This window comes from Montipora capricornis, chromosome 7 (genome assembly GCF_036669925.1).
Source record: "Montipora capricornis isolate CH-2021 chromosome 7, ASM3666992v2, whole genome shotgun sequence".
NCBI lineage: Eukaryota > Metazoa > Cnidaria > Anthozoa > Scleractinia > Acroporidae > Montipora > Montipora capricornis.
Genome location: NC_090889.1, coordinates 52,129,343 through 52,135,339, shown reverse-complemented (window position 1 = coordinate 52,135,339; position 5,997 = coordinate 52,129,343). Strand labels below are relative to the sequence as shown.

The 5,997-nt window shown below is 37.5% G+C and overlaps 1 pseudogene; it reads left to right on the top strand.

The window, feature by feature from the left end:
* The first annotated feature begins 1,388 nt into the window (after nucleotides 1-1,388).
* LOC138057336 (tetratricopeptide repeat protein 28-like) overlaps nucleotides 1,389-5,997 on the top strand; it is a 15,833-nt pseudogene continuing 11,224 nt past the window's right edge.

Here is a 5,997-nt window from a genome sequence, read left to right as displayed (position 1 = left end):
ACCGATATTGCTTATCCATTAATTTATTTGTAACTAGATTCCTTGTTCCTGCTCCACACGTTCCAACGAGGACGTTTCCAGGTAATGAGACACTCCTAATTGATTATTTGTTTGTTGTTTGATTGACCTATACTGCTTTCTGTTCTTTAATTAGGTGTACATTGTGATCACATAATATGTCTCATCAGCCTGCTTTAAATGAAACTCTTTACTGTTTCTCGTTGTTTAATAGCAAGAACAAGTAATGCATGCGAAATAAATTTCCTACTCGCCTCTCTTTTCTTTTCTTTGGATTAAAGTCAGTAACTATGTCAGCACACATTCCTTTTATGCATAACTTAACTGTTTACTTTCTGAGTGATCACGATCATTCAGAAGCTTGGCTGATTGTCACGAACGGACGCATGCACCGCGCACGCAAACAATTAACCAATGTTAGTTATCCATTAATTCATTTGTAACGACTCGAGGAACATATCAAGGTAATAAGTAACATTAGTTTGAGGGTGTAATTAATTATTTGTTTCTTGTGTGATGGAACCATAAACTGCCCACCATTCTGAGAAAGTAAGTAAATGATACGTATCTTGAATTATTCCTGAACAGAGAAGGTTTTAGTTTTTTAATCCGCTTAGATTCAAACTTGAGGGTGCCACAAAGCAAAATGACGTTTGAGAAAGCATTCAATCAGTTTTAGCCGTGACAATCTCTTTAATGTCTACTCGCTTTAAAGTCTTACTTAAAGCTAAGCAACACCGGAGCCTCGGATAATGTACCCGTTCTCATTACAACTTTGAACCTCGCCGAACGAAAACCATTACTTGAGTTTTTCGGAGCAATGGAACAGTCATCTCACCTCGATCAGTGTTCAAATTGGACTGCTTCACTGATCAGTTGCGCAGTTTGCTCGAGTATGAAATGACTTCTCCTTGCTGCTCCATTTGTTAGTTCTCTTGAGAACGTTTCAGCTTTCTGCTCCAGTTCTACATTTTTAATGCATACGAGGCAGAAGGGAATTTTATTATGAAAGTTAAAAGTTTTCCTACAAGATTCGATAATGCATGGATAACCACATTAAATCATCAAATTTTGCAGAGTCATTTCTTGTCGTCGAGGACCTCGCATTGATTAGCATCCGTTTTGGTAAGTTGCTCACTGTTACTCATTTCTTAATAACACGAACAAGCAATTTATTTGTGATAAACCAGTTCTGATGAATTTTGCGTCACTTTTTGTTGATTTTTCTTCACCCAGTTTGGATCAAATTAGTGACTAAGAATTCCCTACATGTTTATTTTCTGAAGTGACCACTGTCACTCATGATCAGTTGCAAAATGATGCATCTAAATGATCCACCGGTATTATTTATTCCTTTTTTTTTTTTTCAGCCGGATTCAGTATTCCTGCTCAAAACGTTTTGAATAGGAACATTGCAAGGTATTTGGTAATATTAGGTTGCTGGGTGGAATAACTTATTTGTCTGCCGTTGCAAGGTAATAGGTAACAATTAGTTTGAGGGGTCAGGGTGCTAAATTATTTGTTTCTTGTGTAATCGAACTATATACTGCCCTCCATTCTTTCCTTGCACATCGAGAAAGTAAGTAAATGATGTATCTTGAATTATTCCTGAATAGAGCGGGTTTTTAGTTTTTGAATCCGCTTAGATTCAAAATTGAGGGTGTCACAAAGCAAATGACAATTAAGAATGCATTCAATCAGTTTTAGCCATAACAAACTCTTTGTCTACTCGCTTTAAAGTCTTACATAAAGCTAAGCAAGACCAGAGCCTCGTATAATGTATGCGTTCTCATTACAACTTTGAACCTCGCCAAGCGAAACTATATTTTGTTTTTGAGTTGTTCCGAGCAATCATGAACAGTCATCTCACCTCGATCCGTTTTCTTGAGGACTTTTCAGCTTTCCGCTCCAGTTCCACTCTTTTTGCATACTGGGCGTAAATGATTTGTGTTATGAAAGTTAAAATGGATAACCACATTAAATCATCAAATTTTGCAGAGTCCTTTCTTGTTGTCGAGGACCTCACGTCGATTAGCATCCATTTTGGTAAGTTGCTCACTGTTACTCACTCTTAATAACACGAACGAGTAATAATGTATGTGTGATAAACCAGTTGTGATGAATTTTGCGTTACTTTTTGTTGTTTTCTCTTTACCCAGTTTGGATCAAGTTAGTGACTATGTCATAATTCCCTACATGTTTATTTTCTGAAGTGACCACCGTCACTCATGATCAGTTGCAAATGATGCATCTAAATGATCCACCAGTACTATTTATCCCTTAACTTATTTTCAGACAGATTCAGTATTCCTGCTCAGAAGGTTTTGAAGAGGAACATTGCAAGGTATTTAGTAATATTAGCTTGCCGGGTGTAATAAGTTATTTGTCTGCCGTTGCAAGGTAATAAGTAACATTAGCTTGAGGGGTGTAATAAATTATTTGTTTGTTTCTTGTGTGATCGAACTGTACATACTTCCCTCCATTCTTTCCTTAAACATAGAGAAAGTAAGTAAATGATATATCTTGAATTGTTCCTGAAGTAAGAAGGTTTTAACTTTTGAATCCGCTTAGGTTTAAAATTGAGGAAGTCACAAAGCAAATGACCATGAACGATTCAATCAGTTTTATCCATAACAAACCCTTAATGTCTACTCGCTTTAAAGCCCTGTCGGGGGTACTCCCATATATGGGCTATATAGAAGGTAAATATTTTGAGCAAGAGCCGGTACAAAGTAGAATGATTTTAGTGGTGTACTATATTTCGGCTGGCGAAACAAGCCTTCTTCAGGTACAATGAGAGTTTACATTGGATTGCTTTTCTGTACACATACATAGTAAGTGGATGTTGACGTAATACTGGAAAAATGTGATAAAATATGGTAGTTACAGCAAATTTGAATTCAAATACTAAGAGTAACGGAAAAATAACCGAAAAGACTGTAAATAATAAACTGAAATCTTATACGTTTCTTGGCGGATATTAAGACCGTTGGGATCAATTGTCCTGCCTTTTGAAATTTAAAAAAAGCTTCCCTGGCCTTACCTGCCTTACGGATAGAGTCTGTTGGAAAATATTGTTTCGATAGCAATTAGTTGCATGTCCTTAGAGATGTTGTGACTCAAGTAAATTAAGGCCTGGGTCGCCAAGCATTTGAACCATTTTTTGGAAAAAAAAAAACAAACAAACAACTTAAGTAGTTTGCACCCCACTTTTCTCAGACTAGGCAGAAATGTGCATTAGGAGCAGCCCTCTCAGCCTGTATTACTAATTTACGGGAAAGTAATATGATACCTTCAGCAACGGTTACTTTACGCGCCAAATTCGTTGGTTGCGTTCTGAAGCAAATTCCCACCACTAAACAAACAGGAAGTCGGAAAGCAACAGTGGCGATGAATAGATGAGATACCATTTATTAGTTTTACGCTTGGAATCCCAGCCAAAATTTAGCCCTGTCCGAGGTGGATTCGATCAAGTTTTGGTTTGCAATAACAACGCCATTCTCTTAAACTTTTTAGCACAAATAGTTGCACTCGTGGTTCCAACCGTGGTGAAGAAAATCAACATTATAAGTTTGCATTTAGATGTAAAATATCGCTCAGAGTAAGCCAATGGGAATTTCAGTAAACGTTTATGTGGCGAGGGCGCAAAGTTCCAATATGGAGGACAGAAAGCAGACTTCAAGAACTCGAAAGAGGTAATTTGAAGGCTTAAGCATTACCAAATCCCAACCAGCTCATTTTAAGATTGAAGACGGGAAACTTGGTATGATTATGATGGAATTTTGCCCTTTTTTTGGTTTTTCTTACGTTAATTTTATACGTTTAGTTGACCGACAGATCAACTTCAAAGTAATAAAACGAAGATTTATTTACCAGCTTCCCTTCTCTTTGCTGCGATAAAAAGGCTTAACAAATAACGACATCTGTTATTCTACCCTAAAATCGTATCATAAAACAAGAATAAATTACATGTGTAACATTTTTGCGCCAACTGGAAAAGTGAGTGCTCGCAGTCTCGTACAACGATACATGATTACATGGTCTTACATATCTTGCTTACTCGATTTTGGCAATTGGAGCGATTGCTGAATACCTGTCCACAAAGGAGCGTTTACGTTCGCGACGCTAGCCGCAGTGCCGAAGTGAACGAAAGTGGATTTCGCGCAGTTCGCGTCGGATAGAGTGAATTCAGTAGAATAGCTGGTGCCGCAGTGCCTTAGTCGACTTACGGTTAAATTGAGCTGAGTAGACTGGCTAGTGCCGCAGTGCTGCAGTGCCGCGGTGCTTACCTCATGAATTAAAGAACGAGGTATATCCAACAACACGACTGCGGCGGCACTGCGGCGGCACTGCAGCAGCAGTGTTTTTAGGGTCCATTTCTTGTGGCCGGGTATTCTGCTTTTGACATTAAGTCTGTAATAGGTAGTATCTGCGGATTTCGCAAAGTGATTTTCTGCTCAATGTCTTAATTTAAGTGATTTCATTCAAAGCTTAACCGCACCTGCGAGCAAAAGCCTAGCCTCTGTATCCAGAGAAGAATCCCACACTTTATAACTTCTCAAGTGTGCCTTGATGTCCTTATCACATTTTGCTATTATTACGCATTGAACGTTTGCTGGATTGTCAGAACTTGGGCCACAAATTCCTCCAACAAACTCAGAATAGAACCGCACGCAATCATAATGGTCTGTGTGCTTTGTCCTTATCTCTTGCGTGACAACTCTGACGACACACAATCACGGCACAACTCACGAAAGTCACGATACGTTCGACTGGTTCGATGGTTGTTTGAGGGCTTCGAGGAAAATCCAAGCAGCGTATGCTTATATAAAGGGGGATACCTTTCTTTGTTTGTTTTGCAGGTATGTTCACAAAGTGAATTAAGGAAACTTGTTTGCGTAAAAATATGGAATGGAATGAATCTTGCTAGTATGCAAATATTTAGGTCAGTTATTTTAATTACCGGATATGTCACTCTTAAACCAAGACAGTTTAATTTCAATGACACCTTCCCCTTGACCTACAGTAGTTCCAGTCAATTCACGTTGTATTGTGTCACTTAACCTAGAGTCTCGAATTGTTTAGTGAATAAATCGAGATTAGCGTGTGTGATTTCAATATACCTCGCCTCTGCTTTGGTGGTCAAAGGTCGACTTTTGTTGACAAACAGCATGTTGAAATTGGGCCTCAAAAATCCTCCGTCTCATTTACCCAAAACGTTCATTGAATTTAATTGCAGCGGACACATTGCTTATTCCAGAGAATGTAGTCTCGTTTGAGAAAGCCATGCACCAAGATGCTTTTTGATGTCGAATTTAGCACAAATTTGGCACTCCTCTTGCAAAATGAATTTCAAGCTTTCTGTTAAGTTCTGGAAATTTCTAGAATGTGACAGCTTTATTCCAGAGTCAAATTCCAGCTTTTATTCCAAAATTGTTTTCCAGTTTTTTCAAGTTTTGGGTTCTTTCAAAAGCTGGAAATAGTTTGAATTTGATACATCTATCAGGTGCTGCCAGAAAATGACAGTTTTTTCCAGTCTTCATTTCTTGCAGGAAACTGGACATAAACTAGCAATAGTCTACAGCTTGTTAACAATTTTAACATTTCTCAAATGAAACAAATGTTTAGTTTATTACAGTTTCTATTCTATAAATTCAACTCTTTTCAGATAAAAACTTAAAGAAATGTTTAGCATGCAGTTTCTTATTATGTATAAAATTTAAGAAGTAAGAACATTCCCTTGTAGAACCAGACATTTGTAGACGCTATGTAAAGTTTATCATATAACTATGTTGAGCTATATAAAGGCTATTTACGGCTCCTTACTTGCTATGTAATAACTATGTAACTTGCTACATTACATAGTTCAGTCTGTGTAAAGCATATGCCATTACTATTGCAATACTATTTAAAGGTCACATAGCTCTCTGAAATAGCTTATGAATGTTAATGTGATATCTTTCGAGTTAATACATTTAC